Below are 19,487 nucleotides of genomic sequence, written 5' to 3' on the forward strand. Positions count from 1 at the left end.
CTATTGAATTCTTCATTTCCAATGTTTCATTTTGATTTCTCTTTAAAATCTCAATTTCATGGGAAAAATGTTCATTCATGTGATGTATGGATTTCTTTAACTTGTGGATTTGCTTCTGATTACTTATAAGTAATCCTACAACCAATTTTTTGAATCCTGTTTCTGGCATTTCTTCAATCTCTTCATTTTCACATTCTATTATAAAAGTGCTGTGTCCCTTTGTGAAAGGAAAGGCCAGCACAAAACACACCAAACACCTGAGTAAGGGAAAAGGTTTATTGTCAGGTGGGGGAAACCCGACAGGCTGCCTCCCCATGCACAGAGAGAACAGCAGCCTGTACTGGGATAACAGGTCTTCTATAGCTTTGCAGAGGTAAGGAAGTAGGAGTGGCAAATCCATTAGGTAGTGGAGCTGACACTTGACTGGACTGCTTGGGTCACCTGACTTCTAGTAAGCCAGGCTGGGCTTAGGAAGACAGCACCATTTTACTAACACTTTGAATGCATCATGTTGTCTTCCTTATTCTTGTTTCTTGAATTTCTATATTTATTTTTAGGCATTTGTGGAGATACCCCACCTCCCTATGATGGCTTTTATCTTTGGACTATGCCTCTATGGATTAATGGAATGTCTGCCCTTTCAGTGAATACCTTGAGGCATGTGCTAGATGTGGTCAGGGAGCTCTCTTCCATGCTCCAGAGTGAGGGGAGTGTCCAAGGTAACATCCAAATTAGGCGTGGTAAATTTCTTTATTTTTTTTTTTGTCAGAGGGGAAATTTAATCTGCTCTGTTGGTATAGTCTTAAGCTTACTTCCTCTCCTCCAGGGAGACCAGTGCCTGGTCACTAGCCCCAGTGGTTATAATATTCGTTCACACTTCTGCAAGAACCACACAAATGATCCATGCAGTCCTCAATGTGAGCATGGATCCTACAGCTATGACCCTCACCAGGAAATCGGGGAGCTCTGAGTGTGTGAAGCCACCCACAGTGATTATCCAAAGACTCAGCTACATCCTGGACCCTCCCATATAGCCACAGTGTTTTCACAGTCCTGGCATTCAAGGCTCCCACAGTCATGAGCATATAACCCCCTGTCAATTCTCTCAGCTAGACTCAGGCTTCTCCTCTTGGCTGGTTGCTGGGTGCATGGACATGAACTGGCACAGCTGTTGCTATGTGCAAAATGACTCCTGCTCCCTTTCAGCTAGTTATAGCACAACAGTGTCAAGTGGTCAGGGAAAGAGAAATGTGCTCCCCCCTCTTTTTTCCTCTAGGTTGACAGGTATGCTATCCCCCTCAGGGTTCCAAACCAGACTCTCACCAGGCTCTTCTTGTAGCTTTATTGCCAGTGGCTTGGGCTACTGCAGTCTGGTCTCACCTCACTCTCCAAAGCTGGTGCTGGGGCTCTTAGCTGCTGGAGTCCTGAGTTGTGCACATCCATACTCTCCGTGTAGATCCACAATGTCCCTCTAATTTACGTGGAGTTTCCTCTGCTGTTTTCTCCCTAACTCCTCCCTGAGATTGAACTCTCTCCAAACTTTATTTTTTAATCTTCCCCTAGACTAGAGTAGCATGCTCCCTCCCTATTCCACCATCTTGGTGTCTCTCTCCATGAATCAGTATGTTTTCACACACTAGAAATCCAAATCATTCTAGAATACCCTGTCACCTCATTATCACAACTAATGACTTTCTAAAATGTAATCTTAAAGATTATATTCTAATATTTATTGCAGCTATATGTTTATTTTAAATTCATGGTATATTATTATATTTATGACATAAAAATCCATTCATTTACTAATCCATGCCACAAATATATTTAAGCACCTGTTGGTCAAGACTTTATTCTAGGTAGTGAAATAATTGAGGGTAGTGTATACATGGATTAATGATATCAGCCTCTTCTTTCTAAGGTTTATTATCTATTAGGAAAGGGAATACATGGACATCAACAACTTAAAAATACAGAATGCAATATATATTAAAAGTAACATAGAAGCTGGTGTTTGGTAAAGAAGTTAAGATGCCTCTTCATAAGCCTGCATCACATTTCTGAGTACTGGGTTCAAACCCCAGTTCTACTCTCAATTCCAGATCCTCGTTAATTCATATTCTGTGAGACCGAAATGATGGCTCAAGTAATTGAGTCCCTGCCACCATCATGAGGGACCTGCATTGAATTCCCCACTCTCGGCTTTGGCCTGGCCTAGACTTAGCTGCTGCAGGCTTCTGGGGAATCAAACAGTGGGTGGGAGATCATGATCTGTCTCCTTTTTAAATAAATAAATACAGCAACTTTAGGAATGCTTAAATTAATATCTTATATTGGAACAGTTTCATAGTTTGGGACACATATGCATAAAAGAAAGGAGATTTCTCTTAACAATGAGTCTTCAGAGAGGACTAAAATCTCATCAAGGCCACAGAAAATGGCAGCATATTTGTTTGCAACTTATAAATTATGTGGGCTTTACATAGCAAAGTACAATTTGAGAGTTCTAAAGAATTGTACATGCTGTACTTCCAAAAGGAGACATGGGATCTGAAATCAGATCTAGATTTAATTTCTAACTCCACTGATTCTCTGACTAGGAGCAAAAATACTTAATCTCTTGGGAGTTTCAGTGTTGGCGCCCCTGAAATGAAAGTAGTAACTCACTAATGGGCATGTATTGGTGACTGAGATAACACATATCAAGTATTTAGATGTAGCAACTGCTTAATAAATATTAGTTGTCTTCTCTGGTTATGGTTACTGTAGCTTCAGCTGTTATGACATAATGCTGATTGAATCCATGATTTATTTGGTGTGATCTCTGGATCTTGCTCACAAGTCCCAATTATAACACTGCTCACATCTGAAAATATAATCTGGTTTTTCAGTGATCTGTGTTTGATAATATTCTTTGTGGTATAGTTTCTGGGAACATGGCTTGATGAAAAACAAGGACTGTCTTTTATACACATGTATATGAATACATATACACGTATATGAAAGATATATTTGAACTATTTCCAAATACTTCAAGTAATGCAATCTATTGTCTAACAAAGTGTTATAGAGCAGGGCTTCTACCAGATGTGTCTGAATGACTGGCTATCAATCATTTGTAATTAGCACACTCTATGTAAATTTATGCAACTTAAGTGCTTGAAAACAATTTATTCTTGTAAGTAGATTAAATTGTCCCTTTTACAATCCTGTTTACATTGGTAATTTATTTAACAGACCCTCATTTCATTGATGGTAAACTTTACCCCTGCCCAAGTTCAAATTCTCTCAGTTTGGCTAAGTGCCATTTGCATTCATGCGGTTATATTGCAGTAAGAAAAAAAAATGGAGTACCAAATTCCATCAATCCAGTGTTGGCTGTCAGTGACAGGAAATTGGCACAGGCCCAAGGACCCCTGACCAGATGGTAGACATCTGTGTTTTTCTCATCAGCAGGGCCAGGTCAACCACGTACCCTCCAAAGATAACCCTCAAAGAATCAGGGCCCCATAGGTGGACAACTCCTCAGGGCTGTTAAAACATTTCGGTCATGAACAGCAAAGAAGAAACCGACACACTGAGATGTCTTAAACTTCTCTTTTTTAAAAAACATACAACATACAACATGGGGCAGGAGACATGTTTGATCTTCTTGAGAGTTTTGAAGATGGGGTTAGGGTTTGCATCTTCAGAATGTAGATAGACATAGAGGAGTCAGCAGCAGCAAAACATTGTAGATGTCCTAAGATTCTCAGGAGACTTGGCAACAACTTAGAGTCTCAGCTTCTCTGTGAAAAATGGAAAATATACTCCTTGACTCACTACTTTCTTGGGGGTATTGAAGGTCTCATAAACTGAAAAATGTAAATGTAGCTCCTGAGTCCAGAAAGAACAGGAGCCAGTGATGTATCACAATCCCCGTTACCTACCTAAATCTTAGTCATTCTTATTGACAAGATTATACATTACGTTCCCCATGAAAAGCCTCTTTTTTCTTGCCACTCCAGTCAGGCTTTCCAATTCCAAAGTGCTAGAGCCTCTAAGATCTTACAGGATCTTCTGCTATTCTGGACTCCATTCTGCAATGGTAAGGAATTTGAGCACAGGAGCCGTGGCTTCTCATCCTCTTTAACAGGGAGATGCTAAATAAAAATGTGTTAACTGATTCATAGCTCTGACATTTCCACTCATATTCACAGCCCACTAGGCTGCAGCACTTTTCTCTCAAATCTCTGGCTGAAATCCTGTTAAAAGGACAAGCAGGATATTTCCATTCTCGGAGCTTGTCAGTAAGCACCAGCATTGCCAATGCCCACAGATGAATCCTTGCCTCTTCTGTTCTGTGAAAGTGAGGGGGACTCCATCACCAGCCTCTCTCGTGTTGAGAAAGTCATCATCAAGCCTCCAAAGTACTTGAAAATCTCTTTCTTTAAAGATCTGTTATTTGCTTTTGACTACATATTATGGTAACAAGGTCAACATATGGCTAACTAGAATATAGATGATAGATAGACAGATAGATAGATATTGATTATCATTGTGGTAACAGAGAATAAATTGGGAATAAATATTTAACTACCTGAAATCAAATTATAGCTCTGTTTTAACAGGCTCTGTAATGTTGAGCAAGTCATTTCATGAACCTGAAGTTCAATTTTCTGTCTTCTGAGAGAGTTTGGATTGGATGGTCTCTAATGAGCCTTTCTCTACTGTGTAATGGTTCCAAGTGGGAACAAAACATGGGTAGAATTGGTAAGTTATAAAAAGATTTGGCAGAAGTGGTGACAGAAAGCATGCGAACTCTTAGACTCTTCTGAAAAAAAAATCAAACAAGTACAAATTTGAGTAGTTATTTATATGTTAAGTAACAGAATTAGGTCTTTGAACTCTGAGAAAGAAGGAGCCTGGGGGTGAGTCCTTACACATTTACTTCTTTATTCATCAAATATTTATGGCGTATCTAATATGTGTCAGGAACGTTTTTAGGTGCTGTATATGCAGCTGTATACAAAACCTCTTTTAAATAAAAAAATCTGACATCCATAGAACTTATATTCTAATATTCTAATAGTGTCAGATTAAAAAAAAAGGCGCCGCGGCTCAATAGGCTAATCCTCTGCCTAGCGGCGCCAGCACACCAGGTTCTAGTCCCGGTCGGGGAGCCGGATTCTGTCCCGGTTGCCCCTCTTCCAGGCCAGCTCTCTGCTGTGGCCAGGGAGTGCAGTGGAGGATGGCCCAAGTGCTTGGGCCCTGCACCCCATGGGAGACCAGGAGAAGCACCTGGCTCCTGCCATCGGGTCAGTGTGGTGCGCCGGCCGCAGCGGCCATTGGAGGGTGAACCAACGGCAAAGGAAGACCTTTCTCTCTGTCTCTCTCTCTCACTGTCCACTCTGCCTGTCAAAAATAAAATTAAAAAAAGGGAAGAAACAGATAATATCTGAGGTAAAGCTAAGAAATCTAAGAGAAATAATGTAGAATGAGGAATGGGGAAGATGCTACTTTACTGTACCTGGTATGTTTGAGGAACAGCTAAGAACCAAGTGACTGGAGCTGGAGAAAGTGGTGGGAGTCGTGATCAGCATCTCAGAGGAAGGTCAGTGTTTGGGCTGTGACTGAATGAGGTAGGAACCAGTGTAGAGTTTTGAGTGGAGAAGGCCATGATGTGACTTGTATTTTAAGAAGGAGAACTCTGCTGCATTGCTGGGAATACACAAGATAAAAGTACAGAGACCAGCAAGGAGGCAATTTAAGTGCTTCAGGAGAAAACAGATTGCTGTGAGATGGGGAAGCAGCACTAGAAGGAGAGTGAAGTGGTCTAGAACCCAAATACCTGTCCAAGGTTGAGCTGATGGAAATCGCTGATGAACTGTGTGTGTGTGTGTGACATCAGAGATAGCTCATGATAGGAAGACTCTAACTTATTTTCTTTAATTAGAGCTACTCACTGGTAGACTGGAGATGCTATTTGTGAAATAGGGAATAGAGTGAGAGCATCAGGACTTTGGTGGAAGGTTTTAATCAAGAGTCCTACTTCAAACTTATAAAGCTTGAGTTCCCCATCAGACATTCAAATTGTGTTGTAGAGAATTAAGTTACAGACATATACCTGGAGATCAGAGAGAAATCAAAGGCTGAAATATAAATTTGGGAGTAATCAGCTTATGGATAGCATTTAAAGCCCTGTGGTTGAAAGAGCTCACCAGATAAAAGAAAGTTGGTAGAGAAGATTTAAGCCCCAGGGCTCTCTGATATGCAGAGGTCAAGATGCTGGTAAGTGATCAGTTCTGTCAATTGCAGTAGGCAAAAGGACTGCACTGCGATCCCCATCATGACAAATGGATTTTTCTGTCTCATAAACAGCTGGGATTCTCATCAACAGCCTTTTGTGTTAAGTTGAATGTGAGAAGAGACCACTAACATAAAGACAAAAGCTTCAGACTCACTCTTCATCTCTTGCATGAAACTTCAGAACTGGCTTCTGTTTAGATTCAATGATTGTGAGTGTGTGTGTGTGTGTGTGTTGGAGAGAGGGAGACAGAGAGAGACAGAGAGAAGATAAAGAGAGGTGGAGAGATATTATGTAGAGAATGACAATAGACTTAGACATTAGTCCTGGACTTGAGGAGCTTTCTCCAAAAAGAAAAACAGAAGAACCTCGAACAAGTCAACATAGACTCAAAATGTGCTTAAATAATTGACTACACAAAACCAAAATGGAAAGACTTTTCAATTAGACGGGTGCCATGGGACTAGAAAGAATTTATAATGTCGGACAATGATTGAGTCTATCTGGAAATCTAAGGAATGTCTTCCCCATGTTTCCATCCCAAAAAGAGGAAAACAATACTTGACCCATGGACCTTAAATGGGGTAACTAGCTAGTTCATCACCTAGGCTGGAATGATTTGGGGAGAGCAAGGAGATGTCAATAAAAAATATACCAAATAAGCAAGTATGAATCAGAGCTCTCTCTCCTCTCTACACTCTTTTGAGTAATAAATTCCTTGAAAAAAATGAAAACTATGGTTTCTTACTTTATAATTTTTTACCTTAGATTTTTGGATATTGTTAACCCCAAATTGCCAGTTTCAAATCACTGGTTAAGCATCCATGCCCCAGGGCCAGCGCTGTGATATAGCCGGTAAAGCCACCGCCTGCAGTGCCAGCATCCCATGTGTGTGCCAGTTCAAGTCCTGGCTGCTCCACTTCCAATCCAGCTCTCTGCCATGGCCTAAGAAAGCAGTAGAAGATGGACCAAGTCATTGGGCCCCTACACCTGTGTGGGAAACCTGGAGGAAGTTCCTGGTTCCTGGCTTTGGATTGGCGCTGCTCTGGCTGTTGTGGCCATCTAGGGAGTGAACCATCAGATGGAAGACCTCTCTCTCTCTCTCTCTCTCTCTGTTTCTCTCTCTCTCTCTCTTTCTACCTATGCCTCTCTGTAACTCTGCCTTTCAAATACATAAATCATTTAAAAAAAGAATCTGTGCCCCACATCACCTCTTCTTTATCTGAGTGTGCTGTTCCCTCAGTAAACTCCTGTGTGCACATTGGGAGCTTCTAAGACCTTGAAAGCTCCTTAAAGTAAACAAGATGAGCAATGACATGTGGGTTTTTTCTGTATTTGATGCTATCAACTATTATGAAATTAATGTTTATTTTTGTGCAGAAAACTATTTTCTATAGCTAGTTTAAAGGAGGAGAAAATGTTCTTTAAGCAAAAGTGCTAAATATTTTCCTCTGTAGGAGAAGAGTAATTATTTTAAAAAATATTTACATTTTTTTCAGCATTTTCAAATTTAACCCTCAATCCTTTGTCCTTGAATGCTTTTTTGACCACAATTTTAGAGCCACCTAACCTGGAGAATATAATGTCTGAGGGAGCTTGGTTACTGTACCCCAACCTACCAATTGGGGTCACTGTAATAGCTGGGCTTCTCTGGGAAAAGAGTTCTTCATATTGAATAGGATTTCAAATTTTCAACTGTGAGACTGAGTCATTTCATTACAAAATATCACTTTATGAGTATGCCTTACCCTATTCATCCTCTCTATTCAGTTTTCTAAATATAATGAACATTAAAGGAAAATATATGTTTAGGGAGGAGACAGAGTCATGGGATGCTGCCCATTATCTCTCCCAAAAGATGCTAGTATTTCCATATACCTACACACAGACATGCATATGTGCAGATTTGGGGTAGTTTTTAACATATCAAAACTATTTTTAATTTTTAATCATGATTTATTTATTTATGTTTTTGAAAGTCAGAGATACAAGGCAGTGGGGGGTGGAGAGAGAGAGAGAGAGAGAGAGAGAGAATCTTCTATCTGCTGGTTAGTTCCCCAAATGGCTGCAAGGCAGGAGTTGGTCCAGGTTGAAGCCAGGAGCCTGGAACTCCATCTGGGTCTCCTGTGTGGGTGGCAGGGGCCCATATTCCACTGCTTTCCCAAGCATGTTATCAGGAAGCTAGATTTGAAGTAGAGCAGCCAAGATTCAAACTAGTGCTCATACAGAACACCTGCATCCAAAGCAGCAGCTTAACCCACTGCACCACAATACCAGCCCAGAGAATTATTTTTTAACAGAATTCTCTTGGAATATCAAATTATTATAATCTCATTCTAGAACATTGGGAATATCAAATAAAAATGTTTAAATCAGCCATAACTCCATATTCAGAGTTAACCACTAATAACATATGCTGACTTTTAAAATGCATTTTCCCATGTACAATATACATAAAAAGAAAAAAACTTGGAGGAAAATACATCAATCTGTTATCATTTATGTGTACCTTTTCAATTCATATATAATCATGAACATATTCTAAATGTTTAGGACTTTTGAGTCGGAAAAGACTTTAAGATCCTTCTTTCTGTTTGGTGTTATTATAATACTGATGAAGAAATTGAGATGGAATTTTACACCCATTTTTAAAGTATTTAAATTGGAAATTTATATTTATTAAATAAAAGTTAAAAAAACAAAAAATAAAGAATTCTTCGTGGGGAGTGAACCAATGGAAGGAAGACCTTTCTCTCTGTCTCTCTCTCTCACTGTCTATAACTCCACCTGTCAAAATAAAATAAAAAAAATTAAATCAAGAAATATGCAAAGAGCCAATATTTTCTATAAGTAAATGTATTTACTCATGTATAATCTCAAATTTAAATGCTGTGGAAAAACTCAATAAACATGTGTAGACTATCACAATCACAACTGTTTCTTTTGATTAGTACTTGAGATACAAGAGAGGGCTTCCTAGTTTATTATTTTCTTTAATCCCCAGAATATGGGAAACACCATTATTGGAATTCCCATTTTATACATTAGGGTATGGAGGTTAAAACAGATCAAAGGAAATGTCAGGATCACCTAAGAAGTAAATGAAACTTGCAATTAAGTGGTCCGATTTCAAACTCCATGTTGTTTTTCATGGAACATTATAATCCAAGTGATGAAGTTTACAAAAGTGCTCCTACAGATTTGCTAAACAGAAAAGATAAATTCATCAGGATATGTGACCACACGAACAAAAATGAGCTAGAGATTGTTGAAGAATCATTAGGGGTCAGGCACAATACTAAAGAATTTTCTGGCATTACCTGATTTAATCCCCCAATCTGAGATAAGAGTCCAGAAAAAAATTGATGCTTACGAGGTCATATGATAAACTAATTAACAAAACTGGGTTTGGTCACAGGCAGCTGACCACAGAATCATAATATTGAGTAATGATCCAAATACAATGAACCTTCACTGAACACTGCAGCTCTGTTTGGGCCATTAAATCTGACATCTTTCCCAATGCTGGAAGTAGTGAGAAAACGTTTCATCGAAATTGTATGGTGTTACGCTACTGAGAGTCCTATAGCGTCTTAAACGGGGCTTTGACATTAAGTAGAAACACATGAATGAAGTGAGCAGAAGAATAAAATTGTTGTCAGTTGCAGATGTGGGCAAGCACAAAAGAAAGGTAGTAAGATGTGGGATTTATGGAAATAGTAAGGCAACCGTATAGACAGAATTCTGACACCACAGCTTTAGTGAGCCTTTGGAGCAAGATTATTCAAGGGCAGGAATGCTGGGATGAAAAGTTTGGGTTTTGCTTAAAAAAACAAAAAAGAGCATTGCTGACGATTTTTGAATAAGAAAGTCTGACAATGGTGTGCCACAGAGACGGGCAGAGGAGGATGTCTATGTTGGTATAATTGGCATTGAGCAGAAGCAGCTGTCAAGAGCTTCAGCTTAAAAGCTCATCTTTGGTTTTGCCTATGCAGTCAAGGAAAAGAAGAATTATTGCTGTCCATGGTTCTATTGCAGCTATAGCCTGGGGCAAGGTTGGAAAAAAATGTCAGTCTGATTTTTTCTGCTGAGATGCAAGAAAGCAAACATAAACTCTGCTCTGCTTTAGCAGTGTGGATTTTAGGATTCACATTTCTGTGGTTCTCAACTCTGCTTGTATGTTAGAGTTACCCGGGGCACTTTTGAGAAGCACATATGCTCATGACCATTTCCAGAAGCCCTGGTTTACCTGGGGAGGAGCCTCGGCACTGGGAATTTTGAAATCTGTCAGCTTATTCTAAGGTACAGCAATGGACAGAGAACCACTGCTACAATGGAGGATGTTAAACTAACACTGCGAATCCATGTGGTGCTTTTTCTAGTGTCCTTAAGACTAAATCTCCTTTCCAAATCTTTGGTTAAACCTGAGCACCCAGCTTCATAGTCAAGTGTTTTGGAAGGTGTCTTTGGGTCCTTTATTTTAGGTTTCCATATAATTTTGCCTGAGAAGTAAAACAATAAAATCAGAAAGAAATAAAAAACAAAAAATGGGATGTGGGGACTAGAAGCACTTAATTGTCCTTCAGATTTTTACATTCCTGATTCTATTTCACTTGTATTTCTCAAATATAAGGGAATGAGGCTGAACTTAAATTTAAACTTACAATCTAGACCTACTTTCTGCTTCATCTGCTTAGTTGCCCTCCACTAACTTTCTCCGCTCTTTCAATACCTACCATGTTCCCAGTTGTTCCTTTTCCAGGCCAGCTCTCTGCTGTGGCCCGGGAAGGCAGTGGAGGATGGCCCAAGTGCTTGGGCCCTGCACCCGCATGGGAGACCAGGAGGAAGCACCTGGCTCCTGGCTTTGGATTGGTGCAGTGTGCCAGCCTTGGTGGCCATTTTGGGAGTGAACCAATGGAAGGAAGACCTTTCTCTCTGTCTCTCTCTCTCTCTCACTGTCTAACTCTGCCTGTCATAAAAAATGTAGGTGGTATTGATTTAAATATTTTCGTTTTGTCATTCTAGAAGATGGTTTTTACTAAAAATCTTTTCTTAGGGTGAGCACTGTGGTGCAAAAGTTAAGCCATTGCTAGAGACATCTTCATGTCATATCAGAGTTCCAGTTTGAGTGCTGGCTACTGTGTGTTTCTGATCACGCATTTTGCTAATGTGCCTGGAAGACAGCAGGTGATGCCCCTGACACCCATGTGGAAAAGTTGGATGGCATTCCTGGCCCCTGCTTCAATCTGGCCCAGCCTTACCTGTTGCAGGCACTTGGGGAATAAACCAGTGGATTGAAGATTTCTCTCTCTGTGTGTGTGTGTGTGTGTGTCTTTCTCTGTGTCTCTCTGTCTGCCACTCTGCCTTTCAAATAAAATAACTAAATCTTTTTCAAAAATTAAAAAAATAAAAGTCTGTTCTTGACCCATTTCTTTCTCTTTTAAACTAATTTACAAGTACAAACCATTAGTATGAAACTTCTCTCAAGCTGCTTGTTCTATTCTAGCTTCTGAGGGCTGTGGATCTCCAGTCTCAGTGCTTCTGGGAGACATTTCTTTCAAGAACCTTACCCATACCCCAGCCCATAAGGCGAGAGAGTGATTCTTTTCAATGCCTTAGGGGTCATAATATATTATATATCTGGCTTATGTTTATTATATGTTTCAGCCGTCTAGAGAACACAGACTTTGCTGTCTGAATCTTTATTCCAGGGACTTGCAATACTTGTACAACTGCATACCATTTTGTTGTTGAATAGATAGTTGTTGAGTGGTTGTCTTGTTCCTCCAAGCTTTGTCTATGTGTAACAAAACCTGACATCAATTTAGTCAAGATGAGCCCTCTTCATATACCAAGCTAAAAGCTGCTAGCTTTCCAGTTGAAAGACATGATGGCTGACATTCACTCCAAAGTGGTTTGTGTCACTAGTTCCTCAAAGTAAGAGAGTAGGGACAAGAAATAATCCAATGGGAATCAGCAATGTAGGACCTGATTCAGTGTTATAATTTCTACTTGCAGTTGCTGAATGAGGTTCTAAAAGTCACTGACCAGCCAGACCATTTAATGGCAGATATAAAAGTGAGAAGAACTCTCCCAATTCTTCATTGTGGTAATTGGAACAAAAGTCAGGCTGAAAAGACACTTCAGAATTTTGAAGATTTCTTGGTCACTTGTCAAAAAAATGAGTTGGGTGTTACCTGATTTCTCTAGATGTTGAGGAGGGAAATTCTCTAGATTAAAAACTGAGGGGCAAGTTTTTGACACAGTGGTTAAGATGGCACTTGAGATGCATACAGCCCATATCAGAGTACCTGGATTCAAGTCATAGCCATGCGCCTGATTCCATCTTCCTGCTAATGTACAGCCTAAGAAGCAGCACTCTCAATTAGTTGAATTCCTGCCACCCATGTGGGAGATCCAAACTGAGTTCTTGGATTCTAGCTTCAACCCCCAGTGCCAGCTGTTGGGGCATTTGGAGAGTGAACGAGCATTTGGATCTCTCTCTCTCTCTCTCTCTCCCCTCAAATAAAATAAATGCAAATTTTAGGAAATTGTTTATGAGAAAAACACTATACTCTGGATGAGATTCATAGGATTAAATATAGGCTTCCTTTTCAAATGTTCCAATTTAAGTATCTAGGTTATTTTAAGCTAAATCATGACCATATTACTGAGAGTATGTAGAAAACTAATGATAGTTAAGAAATTGAGGCCGGCGCCATGGCTCAACAGGCTAATCCTCCGCCTTGCGGCGCCGGCACACCAGGTTCTAGTCCCGGTCGGGGCACCGGATTCTGTCCCGGTTGCCCCTCTTCCAGGCCAGCTCTCTGCTGTGGCCCAGAAGTGCAGTGGAGGATGGCCCAAGTGCTTGGGCCCTGCACCCACATGGGAGACTAGGAGAAGCACCTGGCTCCTGCTTTTGGATCAGCACAGTGTGCCGGCCCTGACAGCCATTGGAGGGTGAACCAATGGCAAAAGGAAGACCTCTCTCTCTGTCTCTCTCTCTCACTGTCCACTCTGCCTGTCAAAAAAAAAAAAAAATTGAACATCTCCATGCTGAAAGACTGATATTTCCCACAAGAGATCTAGTCAAACTTATGGGAACATTTTTATTCACACACATTTAACAAAGCTAGTTAATACAATTAAATAGGCCCATCAAAGAAGGAGGTACCTTTCTCTGAAGGGAGGAGAGAACTTCCACTTTGATTATGGCCTTGTCTAAATAAAGTCAGAGTTTGTGAACTCAAGAGGCTTCCATAGCCTTGGCAGCTCATGACAAGAGCCTCGGGTGATTACTGATGTCATAAATAAGTGTTGTCAATTGTTAAATCAACAGCAGGAGTCACTGTGCACTTACTCCCCATGTAGGATCTCTGTCCTTAATGTGTTGTACTATGAGAACTAATGGTAAAACTACAACTAAAACAGTACTCTATACTTTGTATGTCTGTGTGGGTGCAATCTGTATATACTAAATTGATCTTCAGTACATAAAGATAATTAAAATGAATCTTAATGAAGAATGGGATGGGAGAAGGAGTAGGAGATGGGATGGTTTGTGGGTGGGAGGGTGGTTATGGGGGGAAAAACACTATAACCCAAAAGTACTTTTAAAATTTATGTCTATGAGTGTCAAATTGTTAAGTCAACAACAGGAGTCACTGTGTACTTACATCTCATGTTGGATCTGTCCTTAATGTGTTGTCTAATGTGAAGTGATGCTATAACTAGTACTAAAACAGTATTTTTCACTTTGTGTTTCTGTGTGGGTGCAAACTGATGAAATCTTTACTTAGTATATACTGAATTGATCTTCTGTATATAAAGATAATTGAAAATGAAAAAAAAAACTGGTGTTAAATTGGAAATTGCATAGAAAATTAATTAATTTTTTAAAAATATCATATAGGATCTCTGTCTTTAATGTGCTGTACACTGTTATTTAATGCTATAACTAGTACTCCAACAGTATTTTTCACTTTGTGTTGCTATGTGGGGGCAAACTGTTGAAATCTTTGCTTAATATATACTGAACTGATCTTCTGTGTATAAAGAGAATTTAAAATGAATCTTGATGTGAATAGAAGGGGAGAGGGAGTGGGAAAGGGGAGGGCTGCGGGTGGGAGGGAAGTTATGGGGGGGAAGCCATTGTAATCCATAAGCTGTACTTTGGAAATTTATATTCATTAAATAAAAGTAAAAAAAATTATATCTATGAAATAAAAATTTTCTTAAAAATCAATTAAATAGGCCAAAATTCTGTTGGGTATGTGGACTTGTATAAGGAAGAGAGAATAAGCTCTTTTGAAGTGACTTGATATTTGAGACTGATAACTTCTTTGAATGAATTGGATTAAATAATTGCTTGAAGATCATAAGACACAATATTCTTTTGATTTTTATAAATTTGCCTTACAGATTTCCTTTCATTCATTCAACAATAATTTATTGAGTACTCATAATGTGTCAGGCAAAATGCCAGGTTCCTGACATTAAAGAGCTCTCAATTTAGTGAGCTAGCATGTAAACACAAAGGTTTTTTGAATGATAAGCTTCAATAGAAAACATAATAGAAGTCTTGTCAGCTGATATATTTCAAACCAGTATTTTGTTTTTTGAGGAAGTTGAAGAAAAGAATTGTGAAAAATGCTAGTGCCACAAATACTATGTATTTAATTTAAAATAATCATTGTTTAACTAATTTTAATATAAGGAAACAGACTTTTGTCTATGGGTTTAATAACTGGAATTTCACGTGATTTTCTTATGTAAACCACACCCATAAGGCATTGAACAACTTCTGTTTTTTTCTTTTTGTTTTGAAGAACTTTAAAATACTTGTATCAAAACAATGATTTATGAACACTTCTAGAATTTATTTCACTTTTACTCATTTATGACTTTTCACCTATGCCTTATTTGTCTTCCTTTTATCATATCTTTCCAAAGCAATTAACTTCATTTTCACAGAAACAACCCCTATTTTCTTCAACACTTATATTTTATGAGTTTTTAATATGATACTATTAATTAGGTCATTATAATGAAAAGTTGAATAATTATAAATTTGGGAATAAGCACAGTTGATTCTTTAGAAATGTGTCACTCACATGCTGATGGGAATAGAAGTATGTAAGTACGCCAGGCAGAGAGAACCAGTCTCATACATTCTATATGCCCTCTCAGCTGTTTTACAGAGCAAAATAATTTGGAAGTTTATGTAAAGAATTGGTTATTTTATAAGTCAAGAGAATTGCTAGGATAGTAATTTTTCTAGCCTGCAGTAAAGCAAAATGAAGTAGATGTACAGAGAGAAAGGGGACCAACTGGAGAAGTTACAGGATGTTTCACGGATACTGGTGATGGTATTGTACCACTTCATGAAGTTTTCCACATGAAGAAAAGGACAAAAGATTTTCTCTTTTTTTAAATTTTATTTAATAAATATAAATTTCCAAAGTACAACTTTTGGATTATAGCAGCTTTTTCCTCCCATAACCATCCTCCCACCCACAACCACCCTATCTCCCACTCCCTCTCCCATCCCATTCACATCAAGATTCATTTTCAATTATCTTTATATACAGAAGATCAATTTAGTACATACTAAGTAAAGATTTCAAAAAAGAAAAGATTTCCAAAATTTGCATCCACACAGAAACACAAAGTATAAAGTACTGTTTGATACTGTTTAATAGTTATACCATTAATCCACATAGTACAATATATTAAAGACAGAGATCCTACATGGGGAGTAAGTGCACAGTGACTCCTGTTGTTGATTTAACAATTGACACTCTAATTTATGGTGTCAGTAATTACCTGAGGCTCTTGACGTGAGCTGCCAAGGCTATGCAATCCTCTTGAGTTTGCCAACTCTGACCTTATTTAGACAAGGTCATAGTCAAAGTGGAAGTTCTCTCCTCCCTTCAAAGAAAGGTACCTCCTTCCTTGAGGGCCCGTTCTTTCTGCTGGGATCTCACTCACATAGAACTTTCATTTAGGTCATTTTTTTTTTTTTTGCCACAATGTCTAGGCTTTCCATGCACGCGAAACTCTCATGGGCTTTTTAGCTGGATCCGAATGCTGATTCTGAGGCTAGAGTGCTATTTAGGACATCTGCCATTCTATGAGTCTACTGTGTATCCTGCTTCCCATGTTGGATCATTCTCTCCTTTTATATTCTATCAGTTAGTATTAGCAGACACTATTCTTGTTTGTGTGATCCCCTTGACTCTTAATCCTATCATTATAATCAATTATGAACTTAAACTGATCACTTTGACTAGTGAGATGGCATTGGTACATGCCACCTTGATGGGATTGTATTGGAATCCCCTGGCACGTTTCTAACTCTACCATTAGGGATAGGTCTGAGTGAGCATGTGCCAAACTCTACATCTCCTCCCTCTCTTATTCCCACTCTTATATTTAACAGGAATCACTTTTCAGTTAAATTTCAACACCTAAGAATAATTGTGTGTTAATTACAGAGTTCAACCAATGGTATTAAGTAGAACAAAAAAAATACTAAAAGGGATAAAGTAGTAAGTTGTTCCTCGACAGTCAGGACAAGGGCTGATCAAGTCATTGTTTCTCATAGTGTTCATTTCACTTCAACAGGTTTCTTTTAGGTTCCTTAACATATCTTTTAAATAAACCAGTGCCCTGTAATTAGGTGCATATACATTTATAATAGTTACATCTTCCTGTTGAATTGATCCTTTAATCATTATATAGTGCCCCTTTTTTTCTCTTTTAACAGTTTTTCTGTTAAAATTTATTTCATCTGATATTGCGATGGCTACACCAGCTCTTTTTTGGTTTCTGTTGGCTTGGAAAATCTTTTTCCAACTTTTCACTTTCATCTGCATGCAACTTTGTTGGAAAGATGTGTTTCTTGTAAGCAGCATATAGATGGGTTTTGTTTTTAACCCATTCAGCCAGTCTGTTTCTATTAACTGGAGAGTTGAGGCCATTAACATTCAATGTGATTATTGATAAGTAGTAACTTTGCCCTGCCATTTGCCAAAGATATTTTCTAGTATATGCTTTGAGCTTCCTGTGATCTTTTACTGGGAGATTTTCTTCCTTTATCTTCTTTCGTATTGATGGCCGTGTTTCTGTGTTTCTGTGTGTAACACATCTTTAAGCATCTTTTTCAGGGCTGGACCAGTGGTGACAAATTCTTTCGATTTCTGTTTACTATGAAAGGTCATTATTCCACCTTCATTCACAAATGAGAGCTTTGCAGGATATAATATTCTGGGCTGGCTGTTTTTTTCTCTTAGTACTTGGGCTATATCTCACCATTCCCTCCTAGCCTGTAGGGTTTCTGATGAGAATTCTGCTGTGAGACTAATTGGAGATCCTCTGAGAGTAATCTGATGTTTCTCTCTTGTGCATTTTAGAATCTTTTCTTTGTGTTTCACTGTGGTGAGTTTGATTACAATGTGTCATGGTGGGGACCTCTTTTGCTCATGTTTATTGGGATTTCTATGTGCTGCCTATACTTGGATGTCTCTGTCTTTCTCCAAACCCAGGAAGTTTTCTGCTAGTATCTCACTAAAAAGGCCTTTTAATCCTTTCTCTCTCTCCATGCCTTCAGGAACTCCTAGAACCCTAATGTTATTTTTTAATAGTATCCCATAGATTCCCAACAATATTTTTTAGATTTCTAATTTCCTCTTCTTTTCTTTGGTTTGACTGTACTTTCCTGTGCTTTGTCTTCTAAGTCCAATATTTTCTCTTCTACCTCACTGATTCTGTTTTTAAGGCTCTCAAATGTGTATTTCATTTGTTCTATTGAATTCTTCATTTCACTTTGGTTTCTCTTCGATATCTCAATTTCCTGTTCTACTAGTTTTGCATTTCATTTTGATTCCTCCTTAAGATTTCATTTTCATAAGAGAGATTTTCTGTCCTGTCCTATATGGATTTCTGTAGTTCATGCATTTGTTTTTGAAAACTTCTAAATGTTCTTATCATAAATTTTTTGAAATCCATATCTTCCATTTCTTCTATCTCATCATCTTCATAATCTTGTATTAGAGTGACATCTTCATTTGGGAGCATCATGATTTCTTCCTTGTTCTTGTTTCCTTGGTTTTTGCATTTGTTGTTTGGCATTGTGGAGATATTCTTTGGTTTCTTTTTTTTGTTCTCACTGTGGTGGCTTTTCTCGTTATACTATGACTCTAGATTAAGTGGACTGTCTGCTTTTGGTGAATCTCTAGAGGCTTGTGGTGGGTGTGGCCAGAGAGCTCTGTTCAGTTCTTCAGGTTTAAAGGTGTGCCAAAGGTGACACATCCAGGTTTAGTGTGGTAAATCTTCTTTCCCTCTTTTTTTTTTTTATTCAGGAGGGAAGTAATTCTGCTCAACTGAGCTCTTCTTTATGGCAATCAGTGCCTGAGCACTAGCCCTGGTGGGTATAATATTCGTATATTCTGTCCCAAGGACCACACAAAGGATCTGTGCAGTCCTCAGTGTAAGCTCAGATTCCCTTGCTATGTCTCTCACCAGGTAGCCAAGGCTACTGAGTTTGTGGCATCTCACACTGAGACTACTCACATCTCAACCACGCCGTGAGTTCTCCCACACACCCTTAATTTTTTTTTCACTAGGTCTTAGTCTCCTGTTATTACTCCCAACCAGAGTCAAGTTTTTCTGTTTGGCTGAAAGGGGGCACAGCCCTGAGCAGCTGTTACATATGTCCAAAATGGTGCTTGCTCTATTGTCTTGCACACCTTTGTAAGGTATGTGGAGAGAGAGAATTGTGTCTATACCGTCCCTTTTGTTTTTTCCTCTCCTCTAGTTAGGCTGGGGTACTTTCCTCCATGGGTCTTTAAGCCTCGTTCCCTCTAGGCTCTTCCTGCCTCTTTTCTGTCAGTGTCTCAGGCTGCTGTGGTTTCACCTCACCTCCCTTTCCATTGCTGGTGTGGAGGAGAAGATTCTTCACAGCTGGGCTGCCCATGTCCTCAATGTAGATCCACGTGTCCCTCTAACTCCAAAAGAGTTCCCTCTGCAGTTTTTTCCCTAACTCTTCCCTGAGACTTCACTATATCCATTTTTATTAAACTATCTTTTCCTGGACTATCAGTGAGCTCCCTCCCTATTCCACCACCTTGGAGCCATCTCCCGAAAGACTTTCTAATGCAAGGAAGTAGCTCACACAAATGCACAGAGTGAGGAGGAATGAGAG

This window comes from Lepus europaeus, chromosome 9, assembly GCF_033115175.1.
Source record: "Lepus europaeus isolate LE1 chromosome 9, mLepTim1.pri, whole genome shotgun sequence".
Taxonomy (NCBI): Eukaryota; Metazoa; Chordata; class Mammalia; order Lagomorpha; family Leporidae; genus Lepus; species Lepus europaeus.